The 14,759-nt window shown below is 42.0% G+C and overlaps 1 protein-coding gene across 10 annotated transcripts in view; it reads right to left on the bottom strand.

The window, feature by feature from the left end:
• Positions 1-14,759, bottom strand: part of zbtb7c (zinc finger and BTB domain containing 7C) — a 244,214-nt gene that overhangs the window by 114,061 nt on the left and 115,394 nt on the right. For 5 of the 10 annotated variants that reach the window (XM_087990838.1, XM_087990848.1, XM_087990843.1 and 2 more), the window contains exon 1: positions 33-521. The exons of the other annotated variants lie outside the window; for them this stretch is intronic. The gene's annotated coding sequence lies outside the window, so the exon portion shown is untranslated. Of the gene's footprint in view, positions 1-32; positions 522-14,759 lie in introns of those variants that run through there. 10 annotated transcript variants of the gene reach the window in all.

The following is a 14,759-nucleotide window of genomic DNA, read 5'->3' as shown; positions in this document are numbered from 1 at the left end:
AAATGCTGAGTACATATATCAGAAAGACTTACAGTACAATAGATGCCTTCAGACGACCACATCCTCCTTACTGTGGGGATCACTGGCTAGAAACACAGTGAGAGAGGCACACGCAGTGACAGTGAGAGTAGGACTGACAGACACTCTGCATAAGCATGCCACAGAGCAGCCTACAGTTCTCTCACCTGTCCTCCCGGCAGCAAGGGCACCGTGCCAATGACAAGAGGATAAGGGAAAGGGTTGGTCCCAGTGTTTAAGAAAAGAAACCACAGGGCGGCGGCAATAGAAAGGATAAAAAAGCAAATCCTATTTTATATGAAAATAGAAATGTTTCTTTACCCAAAATAGTTTCAAAATTTCAATTGGTAATATTTGAATTGCTTCATGAGATCTACCCACACTTCATGAGAGAAAAAGATGGTAGATTTAATTATTTTCAAATGGTTAAATTTTAAAATTAGTTTAAGTAAAACTACACCCGCACACACTACAGGGAGTACTGTGGGAAGGGTTGAAAAACATCCAAGGGAGGATTGTAGAACTGGCTTAAATCCATAGCAATTAAGGAAGGGTGTGTATGAAGTTTATAGTGTTCCGGAACACCCTCCCTCTCCTATCCCCTACGCCTGGTGAATATGTCCTGTGCGTAGTGACCTCCACACTGTACCTGAAAAACAAGCACTAAATACTGAATCAAATGCAACCGTTGAATCACGGTTCAGAATTCAATTGTTAAATAGTGCTGCTGTTGCTTTTTAAAAGACAGTACCAGTGGTGCTCAGCAGTTGCAAATGCTGCCAAGAAAACGCCCCTTTGCTGCCAGGCCGGTTTGAACTGGATTACCCCACCTCTCATTTTTCTGCCAGCCCCTATAGCCTTTTGCAGCCCTTTGCATGAGAAGACAGCATTAGGAATGTGATCTAACAACATGCTAGCAGATATTAACTCACCACCACTCCCACCCCCTTACTCCCCATAAACAGTCCTTCTTATTAAGCTGGAATGTTTATTCAGCCTCTCCTACACATTTTCACACAGCTAAAGCTGTGCAATGTACTTACAACCCACCCAGGTTAGGAGGTGGGCAGTTTGGGATTGGCATCATCCTTTAAAACATTAACACTTGAAGTGCCAACTTTTCTTTTCATTGTATAAGGTTTCTCTTCTGCATGTCTGATAGAGGACTAGACAGCCAGAATTTAAATATGTTTGTACTTGTAAACAAGTTTACAAAAATATTTTGCAATCAAACAATTGTGCTTCGTTTGTCAAGTTAAATTAAATTCTGTCTTGTGACATTGAGTGTTCGAGAATACCATTTCTTTCCCCCCTTAGTTGGTAGCATTCTTGTCTCTAAATCAAATGCCCATGAGTTTAAAACCTAAGAAATTGCCTTAGACTTCCACTGATACTCCCTCATTCAATTGCAATTATTTCAGTGGAACTGCGAAATAAGAAAGGGATAATCATCTTATTGGGATTGTACCGTAAACCTCCCAATAGTCAGTGGGAAATTGAGAAGTAAATTTGTAAGGAAATCTCTGTTATCTATAAGAATAATGGAGTGGTTATGGTAGGGGATTTTAACTTTCCAAACATAGACTGGAACTGCCATAGTGTTAAGGGTTGAGATGGAGAGGAATTTGTTAAGTGTGCAGAAGAAAATTTCTGATTCAGTATGTGGATGTACCTACCAGAGAAGGAGCAAAACTTGACCTACTGTTGGGAAATAAAGTAGGGCAGGCAATTGAGGTGTCAGTGGGGGACCACTTTGGGGCCAGTGACCATAATTCTGTTTGTTTTAAAATAGTGATGGAGAAGGATTCAAAAGTTAAATTTCTAAATTGAAGGAAGACCAATTTTGACAATATTAGGCAAGGACTTACAAAAGTTGATCCGGGGTTGGGGGTGGGGTGTGGGGGGGGGTGGGGGGGTGGGGGTGGGGGGGGGGGGTTGGGGGGGATGTTTGCAGGTAAAAGGATGGCTGGAAAATGGAAAGTCTTCAAAAATGAGTTAATGCAAGTCCAGAGACAGGATGTTCCTGTTAGAGTGAAGGACAAGGAGCAGGAGAATCTTTTATTACGTTTTGGGCATAAGCCCTTCTTCAGGGATGAGGAAGGTGTGCCAAGCAGGCTAAGATAAAAGGTAGGGAGGAAGGACTTGGGGGAGGGGCGTTTTATTACGTTTCGGGCATAAGCTCTTCTTCAGGAATGAGGAAGGTGTGCCAAGCAGGCTAAGATGCTGCCTGACCTGCTGCGCTTTTCCAGCAACACATTTTTCCGGTCTGATCTCCAGCATCTGCAGTCCTCACTTTCTCCTAGAGTGAAGGACAAGACTGGTAGGAAATGCTGAATGACTGGAGAAATCGAGGTTTTAGTCAAGAATAAAGGAAGCATATGTCAGGTATAGACTGCAGGGATTGAATGAATCTCTAGGAGAGAATAAGGGCTGTAGGAGGGAAATCAGGAGGGCAAAAAGGGGATATGAAACAGCTTTGCCAAATAGGGTTAAGGAGGATCCAAAGGAATTCTACAAATACATTAAGGACAAAAGGGTGATTGTGTAACTAGACAAGGTCTTTTCCCTGGGGTGAGAGAGTCCAGAACTAGAGAGCATAGGTTTAGGGTGAGAGGGGAAAAGATTTAAAAGGTGCGCAAGGAGCAACTTTTTCACACAGTGTGTATGTAATGAGCTGCCCGAGGAAATGGTGGAGACTGGTACAATTACGACATTTAAAAAGGCATCTGGATGGGTATATGAATAGGAAGGACTTAGAGGGATATGGGCCAAGTACTGGCAAATGGGACTAGATTAGTTCAGGATATCTGGTCGGCATGGTAGACTGGTTAACCAGGTTAGATCACATGGAATACTGGGAAAATTACTCATTTAGATACAAAACTGGCTGAAAGATATGAGACAGAGAGTGGTGGAGGACAGTTGCTTTTCAAACTGGAGGCCTGTAACCTGCAGTGTGCCACAACGATCGGTGGTGGGTCCACTACTTTTCATCATTTATATAAATGATTTCGATGTGAACATGGAAGCTATGTAAGTTTGCAGATGACACCCAAAATTGGTGGTGTAGTGGATAGCAAACAAGGTTACCTCAGAGTACAATGGGACCTTGATCTGAAGAGCGAATGAACAGAGGAATGGCAGGTGGAGTTCTGTTTAGATCAATGTGAGGTGCTGCATTTTTCTATGGCAAATCAGGGCCGGACTGGGGAGTGTTGCTGAACAGAAAGACTTTGGAATGCAGGTTCATAGTTCCTTGAAAGTAGAGTCACAGGTAGACAGGATAGTGAAGAAAGTATTTGGTATGCTTGTCTTTATTTGTCAGTGCATTGAATATAGGAGTTAGAAGGTCATGTTGCAGCTGTACAGAACATTGGTTAGGCCACTTTTGGAATACTGTGTTCAATTCTGATGTTCCTGCTATAGGATGGATGTTGTGAAACTTGAAAGAGTTCAGAAGAGATTACAAGGATGTGGCCAGGGTTGAAGGGTTTGAGCTATAGGGAGAGGCTGAATAGGCACTGGCTGTTTTCCCTGTAGCGTCAGAGGCTGAGGGGTAACCTTATAGAGGTTTATAAAATCATGAAGGGTATGGATAGGGAAAATAGACACCGTATTTTCCCGAGGATGGGTGAGCCCAGAACTAGAAGGCGTAGGTTTAGGGTGAGAGGGAAAGATTTAAAAGGGACCTAAGGGGCAACCTTTTCAAACAGAGCTTGCTGCGTGTATGGAATGAGCTGCCAGAGGAAGTGGTGGAGGCTGGTACAATTACAGTATTTAAAAGGCATCTAAATGGGTATATGAATAGAAAGGGTTTAGGAAAGGGACCAGATCAGTTTTGGATATCCGGTTGACATGGATGAGTTTGACTGAAGGGTCTATTTCTGTGCTGTACATTTCTATGACTCTATAACTGAAAGAGCATAACAAAATATTGAGGATAAAGCTACCAATACAAGGCTATTAATAAGGTCGTGAACACTGGTGTCAATGATGAACTGGAAGTAGTCAGGGAAATCAGTTGAAATGGAAACATCCATTTATGAGTGATATGAGACCTAGTAACTCAAGAAGCAAGAGAAGAAGTTTGATTAAAAAACAGCCAAAAAACTCCGGATGCCAAAAATCAGATATTTGATAATTTCCACAGTAAATGTTTGCAAATAATGAAGATATCGCCTGTGTCTTTCATAATTCTTCTGTCTCAAACATATTTTAAAAATTTCTCTCTATATGCCTTCTGCTAGCTCAAGCTAATGGTGTTTGCCTGTGTTCATGCCCACATGCACATCCTATACTTTCCTAAATTCTGTTTGTTTTAAAGCCACAACTGGAGGACATTACAAATTGGGGCTCTAAGCTGGATAATGCTGTTAATCAGCCATGATGATCAGGGTTCATTAGCCACCCATCAGCTGGTTCCAATAGAGGTTGGCAGCACGCAAATGTAGTGCTGCTACCTTATTTCTATGATTAAAATGTAGGGCCATTAGTTTCCACACATCTACTAAGTCAAAATTTTGATCAAATCCTTCAATATTCACACGATGCTGAGCTCTTCTGAGTCTCTTTACGGAATGGATTTCAAGGCTAGGTGACTGAAGTAAACTCTTTCTTGGAACTCCAGGCATATGGCTTCATCTCTTGGGAAAGGAATGAGTTTCTGACAGGGGGCACATTTCTAAAGGTAAGGATGTATGCAATGAGAAATTGTGAAATCAGTGCTTTGCCTCACTGCCATTGACTTTGAAGCTGACTATGATAGTCTTCATGGCAAGTGTTATGCACCTCTCATTAACCTAAGTGTCTTAACGAGAGAGGGCTTCTTTAGCCCTCAACTCCCCAGTGATACCACAAAGAACCTTGCCACCACTGCTTCATGTTCCTGCCCAGTCTCAAGGCTGCTTTCAGCTTCCCAGCTGACAGAAACAGAAGGGGAAGGTATTCCCAGCAATCCAATGCTAACTGGTCTTGGCTCAGCTGCTGAGTTTCTACTACAAAAACTCCTGAAGTTCTCCAATGGCAATGAAGGAGACTTAATTCAGGGGCACTAGGTCAACTACCACCTCGTGTATTCCATTGTGGTCACAACTGAGGTCCTATCTTCCTCCAGTTTGTTGCCTCCAGCCCCTCCCCAACAAGGAGGGAAAGGGTGTTACAGGTTAAGATTGAACAATAGCCGGGGTTCTGGATTACTCATGCAGTAACATTGCTAACTATGCCACTGCTTGAGTTGGGACTTTTAATTATACAATGTTGCTGAGTGCAGCAGCTAAGTGATGTGAAAATTGTGACTGACCTCTAAAGCAATATACAAAGAGATTCAAGACAGCACCACCACTGCATAAACACAAATAGTGGACAGTAAAAGTCACGCGAATTAAGGCAATGTTAATTACATGATTTTCCACCAGTGCAATGAAGTTTCTCCTAAGAAACTTAGGCTCTTAATGTAAACTGAATCAAGATTGATGAGGAACTGGGATAGCATGGTGGCTCAGTGGTTAGCACTGCTGCCTTACAGTCCCAGGGACCCGGGTTCAATTTCACCTTTGGACAACTGTGTGGAGTTTGCATGTTCTCCCTGTGTCTGTGTAGGTTTCCTCCAGGAGCTCCAGTTTCCTCCCACATTACAAAGATGTGCAGGCTAGGTGGGCTAGCCAAGGGAATGCAGGGTTCTAGGGATAGAATTGGGTCTGGGAGGGATGCTCTTCGGAGGATCGGTGAGGACTCAATGGGCTAAACGGCCTGTTTCCACACTATAGGAATTCTATGAACTAAAGAAGCTTCTACTTGAAGATTATAAAGGTCCTACATCTATTAATTTAACTATTTCAAGCCAATGCCTAGAATCCACAGCTCACACACCATCCTCAAAACAAAAGAAAAATAGCCAGTTCATTCATACCATGTTGCACTAACTCTAGAAACATTGCCAACCGCAAACATAGAAACTTTAATCCATTCAATAGATTGGTTATTTGATGTTGTCAATTTGGCAGGCATCTAAAGACATTAATCATAATTACCTAGTATGGTGACGAAACATCTGAAAATGAACCTTCCACCTTAGCGAGCAAACCTACATCCAGAACTTCAACCTGAGCTACAAATCTCCTCAAAACTCACTAATTAATATCACCAATTTAAGGTACAGATTTTAAATGTGCATTTATAACCAACAGGTAATGTTGATTTACTGTGACATAACTAAACTTTCTAACCTGTTTCTAATTATCAATTAGCTCAATTAACCACTGAAAACTATGTTTTTAAATGTTGAAAATAATTGTTAGCAAATTACTTTATTTTCTGCCCTTCTATTAGGTAAAACAGAATTAATTTGTTCACCAATAGCTTGTGCAGATTCTGATGAATGATTAGAAATATAATTTCAAATTGTTGATGCAAGATAATTCAAACAGCTGAATGTAGACATCATTAACTCCGAGGCAAAAACGATCAAATACTAGACATTTCCTTAATGATGATGTGAGGCTCATTGAGACATCTGGTAACTTTGATAAATATTCTTGTTAGAGTATTGAATCTAGTGTTCTTCTGGGTTTTGGAATAAGATCTAGAATCAGGGAATACAACCTAAGATGTTGTAAACACATAATAGGACTTGCGGAAGGGAGTGAGCAACTCTTATTCATCCAGTGTTTCAGATGTAAAAACAGAAAAGGCTAGAAAAACTCAGCAGCTCCTGACAGTATCCCTGGCGAGAGAAACAGTTTTTTTTAAGTCCAATAAAATACTTCTTTCACATACCCAACATTGCAGCGTTTTGTTTTTATTTCAGTGAGTCACAAGGGCATGTATCATTCAATTTATAGTATCATCTGACAGTTTTGGAATGGAGTGGGGTTTAAAGTAGTAGAAATGTGGAAAATTGCCCAGTCCTGTACATGTAAAGGAGAACAAATCTAACCCAGTCAATTACTGCCCCATTAGTCTACTCTCGATCATCATGGATCAATGGTGCTGGAAGAGCACAGCAGTTCAGGCAGCATCCGAGGAGCTTCAGCAAAATCGACGTTTCGGGCAAAAGCCCTTCACCTTTACTCTCGATCATCAGTAAAGTGATGGAAAGTGTTATCAACAGTGCTAAAAAGCACCTGCTCAGTGATGCCCAGTTTGGGTACCACCAGGATTCTCAGCTCCTGACCTCATTACAGCCATGGTTCAAACATGGACAAAAGCGCTGAATTCCAGAGGTGGGGTGAGAGTAACAGGCCTTGACATCAAGGCTGCATTCGGCAGAGGTGCCCGAGCAAAACTAAAATCAATGGGTATTAGGGAGTAAACTATCCACTGGTTGGAGTCATATCTGACACATAGGAAAATGATCATGGTTGTTGGTGGTCAGTCATCTCAGCTGCAGGACATCTCTGCAGGAGTTCCTCAGAATAGCGTCCTCTGATCAACCATCTTCAGCTGCTTCATCAATGACGTTCCCTCCATCATAAGGCCAGAAGTGGGGATGTTTGCTGATAACACAATGTTCAGCACCACTCACAAGTTCTCATATATTGAAGCAATCCATGTTCAAATGCAACAAGGGCTGAACAATATCCAGACTTGGGCTGACAAGTGGCAAGTAACATTCACACCACACAAATGCCAGGCAATGACCATCACAACCGTCCTTTACATTCAATGGTGTTAACATCATTGGATGCCCCACTATCAACATCTGGGGGGTTATCATTGACTAGAAACACAAGTGGACCCACACACAAATACAATGGCTGCAAGAGCAGGTTACAGGCTAGGCATACTGCAGCAAGTAACTTACCTCCTGACTCCCTAAAGCCTATCCATCATCTACAAGGCACAAGTCAGGAGTGTAATGGAATACGCCCCACTTGCTCAGATGGTTGCAACACCAACAACACAAGAAGCTTGACACCATCCAGGACAAAGCAGCCAACTTAATTGGCACTACGTGCACAAACATCCACTCCCTCCACCACCGACACTCAGTAGCAGCAGTATGTACTTTCTACAAGTTACACTGCAGAAATTCACCAAAGATCCTTCACAGCACCGTCTAAACTCATGACCCACTTCCACCTAGAAGGCTAAGGGCAGCAGATAAATGAGAACACCACCACCTTCAAGTTGCAATCCAAGCCACTCACCATCCTAACTTAGAAATACTGTATATCGCTGTTCCTTTTACTGTTGGTGAGTCACAATTCTGGAATTTCCTCCCTAAGGGCATTATGGGTCAACCACAACAGGTGGACTGCAGCAGTTTAAGAAATTTACCAAAGATCCTCAAACAGCACCTTCCAAACCCATGACCACTTCCAACTAGAAGGTCAAGGGCAGCCGATACATGGGAACGGTATCACTGGGTCAAAATCCTGGAAGTCCCTCCCTAATGATATTACGAGCCTATTCACAGCTGGTGGACTGCAGCAGTTCAAGGCAGCTCACTGCCACCTTCTCAAGAGCAACTAGGGACGGGCAATAAATGTTGATCAGCCAGTGACACCCACATCCTATGAATGAATAAAAAATAGTTTATGCAAAGAAGAATGAGCTAAATCCTCACTCTCAGGTCTCAATCCCCTCTGCATTCTTGTTTGTTCTTTAAGCCTCAAAAAATGTTATAAACTGTAAATTTTCCAAGAAAAATTATGAGTGGTTTCTTTTTTAGAAATTAATTTTCAATAAACTGTTTTGTTTACTTTTGCAACATAACAAAAATATTTTCACAGCTACCGCAAAATTCTAGTACCTGTGAAAAATACAAATTCCTAATCCACATTATTGAAATCTTGCATATTTCTGCAAAACTTCCATATTAATACTTATAATTGATAAATCCCAAATAAACATGTTCACATGATAATGAATACACAAAGTTCAGCACCATTCGCAAACCTTCAGATTCTAAAGCTGTCCATGTTGAAATGTAATAAGATCTGGATAATATCCTGGCATGGGCTGACAAGTGGCAAGTCACATTCATACCACTCAAATGCCAGGAAGTGACTACCTCCAATAAGAGCAATCTAACCACCACTTCATGACATTCAATGCTGTTATCATCACTGAATCCCCTACTGTCAACATCCTGGGGGGGGTTACCATTGACCAGAAGCTCAAATGGATTTGCCATATAAGTGGCTGCAAGAGCACGTCATGAGGCTAGGAATACTGCAGTGAGTAACTCACCTCCTGACTCCCCAAAGCCAGTCCACTATTAACAAGGCACAAGTGATGGAATACTCTCCATTTGCCTGGATAAGTGCAGCTCCAACAACATGCAAGAACCTTGAGATCATACAGGACAAAGCAGCTCACTTGAATGGTACCATATCTACTCCCTCCACCACTGATGCTCAGTAGCAACACTATGTACAACCTACAAAATATACTGCAGAAATTCAAATTCACCTGAAGATCCTTAGACAGCAACTTCTAAAAACCTTGATCATGGCCATCTAAAAGGACTAGGGCAGTAGGTACATGCGAACACCACCACCACTTACAAGTTGCTCTCCAAGCCACTTTTTCCAAAATAAATCGCTGTTCCTTCACTGTTGCCATTTCAACATCCTGGAATTCCCTTGCGAAAGGCATTGTGGGTCAATCTACAGCACATGGACTTCAGTGGTTCAAGGTGGCAGCTAACCACCACCTTCTCAAGGGTAACCAGGGATGGGCAATAAATGCTGGCCCAGCCAACAACGTCTACATCCCACAAGTGAATAAAACAAAAGTCATGGTTTGACAATTAATCAATAGGATCACCCAAATACATTTTGAAAAACAAAATCTTTATCCATCACTCTCTTCCTCTCAGAAACTTACCTTTCTATCATTATACAACAACAGAAATAAGATTCCCAAACACCGTATGGCCTGGTAATTGGGCTGAGAATTTCACTTCGGTGGCCACTTGGTTTTTCCATCAAACTGTCAGATTGCGTTTGCGAAAGAAACTGAAGCAGAACTCAAATGCAATGCAATTAGCTAGTAATACACACTTTTTTCCTTTACAATTAACATTCCATGAGGAGGTGGAATTAACACATAATTGATGTCATATACATTAATAACTATCTCTATGAAAATTTTAGCTCCCTCACTCAGTCAAGCTTAGCACCGCTTCCAAACTAGTCTCTTCCCATATCCTAATAAATAGTATAAAAACTGAGATCAGCATATCAAATTATTGACCAACATATTGTCAAAAGGAGCAGCCACAATAAAGTGACGTTCCTTTTCTGTTTGTAAAGCCTTGATCAAAAGTACATTGCGAAAATGTCACTGTGGGCCTTACATATGAATGATACTGATTCCTCTCAGTAATTTCTGTCCTTCTCTAATGATTAATTCTACAGATCAATGGTTACACAGTAGCACTCAAGTGTTTTGTGGTGCAGCAATCCTGGCACCTCTCATGCTTTAGCAACTCCATAAAATTTCCTGAGTCCTAACATCAATTGCTATTCAAAACTGAAGAGACATTTTCCAGTATAAGATGTAGATACATAAGTAGGCCATTGAACCCATCAAATCTGCACAATCCTCTTTGTGTTTGGAACACCAGGGTTCATTTGTGCAGGAAGTACTAAACAGAACAACTCTTAACCCTTTCAAAGTCTTCAAATGGCATTAGAAATTTTATAGTATAAGTGTAAATAAAATTAAAATTACCACTCAATTAGCTTCCATTTATTAAAGCACAATCAATCAGTCATCAAGATGTTATCAACCATGCTATCATCAGAACTGACACCAATTTTCCATGTATATATATTCTATTTAGAGTTCCTAGTATTAAACTTAATCCAATAAACTTCATCAAATCTCTCAAATTTTATTTTAATAACATCAAAAATTAAAATTGAATAAATATGCAATCCCTAAACGTACCCAAAAACGAAAACTCGTCCAAAAACTACACAGCAAACTGAAATACATTCTAATAATGGTAATTCATTCTGCAACTGCGTATTTATATAAAAAGAACAGAAATTGCTGGAAAAACTCAGCAGATTTGACAGAACGTGTGAACAAAAATCAGAGATAAAGTTTAAGGTTCAGTGACCCTTCTTCAGAATGCATGCTTCCAACAGCCTAATTATTGTGATTTCATTTTATCAAACTTAAATGAAGGTACAAAAAGATCCATAGCCATTGTTAAAAGTAATTTTTAGAGTAATTAGATTGAAAGGTGTATTTATCTGCATTTGTTATTAAATTGGTACTGTTCAGGTTATTCCTGATTTTGCTTAGTTTAGATGCATTTGGATATGATGTTTACTAATCCACAATAATGACTTTATCAAGGGCTTTCTATCTAACATAACAGCAGAAGGAGAGACATTCACTGAAGATTTTTTAACACCATTCATAGCATTTGCAACTGTTCAGGTAATGAATCAATCCATGCCTGCATGCAGCAAGATAACATTCAGATTTGGGCTGTTCAGTGACAATTAACATTCTTCCCCTGGGGTTGCCAGGCAATAATCATCTTCACCATAAGAGAAACTAACCAAGGCCTCTTGAAACTCAACAGCAGAACCAATGCTGAAAACATCAACGTCAAATCTTGTCTGCTCAGAAACTTAATTGGACTGGCCATATGAATACTGTGGCGACATGAGCAGTCAGATACCTGGAATTCCATGGCAACTCATCTCCTGATTCTCCAAAACCTGTCCATCATCGACAAGGCACAAATCATTAATTGGATGGAATTTGCTCCACTTAGTTAATTGGATGCAGTTCTTACAACAGCTAAGAGGTTTGATGCTTACCAGAATAAAACAGCCCATTTGATCAGTATTCCATCTACCACACTCCAATGATTCTCTTTCCAAGTAACACAGTGGCAGTAATGTGTAGAATCTACAAGGTACACTGGAATAGCTCACCAAGGCTCTTTCAACAGCACCTTCTAACCCATGCCTGTTACCATCTAGAAGGGCAAAGGTAGGGAAAGCAAACAAAAGCCAGTACCTGTGAGTTACCTTTCCAATCACATATTATCCTGATGTGAATTATATTGCTACTTATTCACTGTGGTTGGGTCAAAGTAGCCTAGTGGTATTATTGCTGGACTGTTAATCGAGAGACCCGGTTAATGTTCTGCAGACTCAGGTTCAAATCCCACCATGGCAGACAATGGAATGTGAATTCAGTAAAAAAAATCTGGAAATAAGGGACTAATGATGACCTCAAATCCAATGTCAATTATCATCAGGTTCACTAACATCCTTTAGGGAAGGAAACTGCCATCCTACATGTGACTCCAGATGCATAACAATGTGGTTGACTCTTAATTGCCCTCTGGGGTGGGCAATAAATGCTGATCTAGCCAGCAGCTTGAGAATGAGTAAGCAAAAAAAATCCATCTCTAGCAGCACTGGATGTACCTACACCAATATAAATGTAGTGTTTTAAAGAAATGAACAAAGAAAAATACAGCACAGGAACAGGTTCTTCGACCCTCCAAGCCTGTGCTGATCCAGATTCTCTATCTAAACCTGTCACCTATTTTGTAAGGATCTGTATCCCTCTGCTCCCTGCCCATTTATGTATCTGTCTAGACACATCTTAAATGGCGCTATCGTGACCACCTCTTCCACCTTCGCTGGCAACGCATTCCAGGCACCCACCACCCTCTGCGTAAAAATCTTTTTTCACATATCTCCCTTAAACATTTTCCCCCTCACCTCGAACTCATGGCCCCTGGTAATTGAGTCCCCCACTCTGGAGAAAAAAAAGCTTCTTGCTATCCATCCTGTCTATACCTCTCATGATTTTGTAGACCTCAATCAGTTTCCCCTTGACCTTTGTCTTTCTAATGAAAATAATCCTAATCTACTCAACCTCTCTTCATAACTAGTACCCTCCATACCAGGCAACATCCTGGTGAACATCCTCTGCACCCCGTCTAAAGCATCCAAATCCTTCTGGTAATATGACAACCAGAACTGTACGCAGTATTCTAAATATGGCTGAACCACATGACCTGCCACCTCTTGTACTCAATACCGCGTCCCTTGAAGGAAAGCATGCCGTATGCCTTCTTATCCACTCAACTGACCTGCATTGCCATCTTCAGGGTACAATAGACCTGAACACCCAGATTTCTCTGTACATCAGTTTTCTCCAGGACATTTCCATTTACCGTATAGATGGCTCTCCCAAAATGTATCGCCTTGCATTTGCCCAGATTGAACTCCATCTGCCAGTTCTCTGCCCAACTCTCCAATCTATGTATATCACAAACAATAGTGGTCCCAACACGGATCCCTGTGGAACACCACTGGTCACAGTTCTCCATCTTGAAAAACTCCATTCTACTGCTACTCTCTGTCTCCTGCTGCCCAGCCAGTTCTCTATTCATCTAACTAGTACACCATGGACCCCATGCGGCTTCACTTTCTCCATCAGCCTACCATGGGGAACCTTATCAAACTCCTTACTTAACTCCATGTATATGATATCTACAGTCAAAAAGTGTGGTGCTGGAAAAGCACAGCTGGTCAGGCAGTATTCGAGGAGCAGGAGAGTCGATGTTTCAAGCATAAGCTCTTCATCAGGAATGTGGGGAAGGCTCAAGGGGGCTGAGAGATAAAAAGAAGTGGGGTGGGGCTGATAGGTCGGAGTGGAGGGTGGAACGGATAGGTGGGAAAGAAAATGGACAGGTAGGACAGTTCAAGAGGGCAGTGCAGAGTTGGAAGTTTGAATCTGGGATAAAGTGGGGGGAGGGGAGATGTGGAAACTGGTGAAATCAACATTGATCCCGTGTGGTTGGAGAGTCCCAAGGCAGAAGATAAGGCTTTCTTCCTCCTGATATCGGGTGACTAGAATCTGGTGGTGGAGGTGGCCCAGGACTTGAAGGTCCTTAGCGGAGTGGGAGGGGGAGTTGAAGTGTTTGGCCACAGGGGGTGGGGGTTATTTAGTGCATCCCAGAGATGTTCCCTGAAATGTTCTGCAATTTGACGTCCTGTCTCCCCAATGTAGACGAGACCACATTGGCAGCAACGGACACAGTAGATAACGTGTGTGGAGATTCAGGAAAATCTCTGTCAGATGTGGAATTTCCTTTGGTGCCTTGGATGGAGGTGAGAGGGGAGGGCACAGGTTTAACATCTTTTGCGATGGCAAGGGAAGCTACCGGGAATGGAGGGTGGTTTGGTGGGGTGCATGGACCTAACAAGGGAGTCGCGGAGGGTATGATCTGTGCTGAATGCAGATAGGGGTGGGGATGAAAATATATCTCTCTGCTCCAACCCCAACCTCACCATCAAACCAGCAGACAAGGGGCGAGCAGTGGACTAAACCTCTTCCCACCCTACCTCCTGTAAAAATGCTACTCCTTACTCCCAAATCCTCTGCTGCATCTGTTCCCAGGAGGACCAATTACACCAAAGAACATCCCAGATGGCCTCCTTCTTCAAGGATCACAAATTTCACTCTCACATGGTCAACAATGTCCTCCAGTACATTTCCTTCACTTCCCTCACCTCCACCTTGAACCCCACACCTCCAATCGCAACAAAGACAGAAACCTCCTGGTCCTCACATTCCTGCCCACCAACTTCTGGATACAATGCATCATCCTTTGCTATTTCCGCCACCTACAAACAGATCCCACCACCAGAGATATATTTCCATCCCCACCCCTATCTGTTCCACAGAGGCCATTCCCTCCACAACTCCCTTGTTAGGTCCATGCACCCCACCAACCCACCCTCCAT

The sequence above is a fragment of the Chiloscyllium plagiosum genome, unplaced genomic scaffold (genome assembly GCF_037043375.1).
Source record: "Chiloscyllium plagiosum isolate Xiang-an unplaced genomic scaffold, Cpla_swu_hap1 HiC_scaffold_1, whole genome shotgun sequence".
Taxonomy (NCBI): Eukaryota; Metazoa; Chordata; class Chondrichthyes; order Orectolobiformes; family Hemiscylliidae; genus Chiloscyllium; species Chiloscyllium plagiosum.
This window is presented reverse-complemented; position numbering and strand designations above follow the sequence as displayed.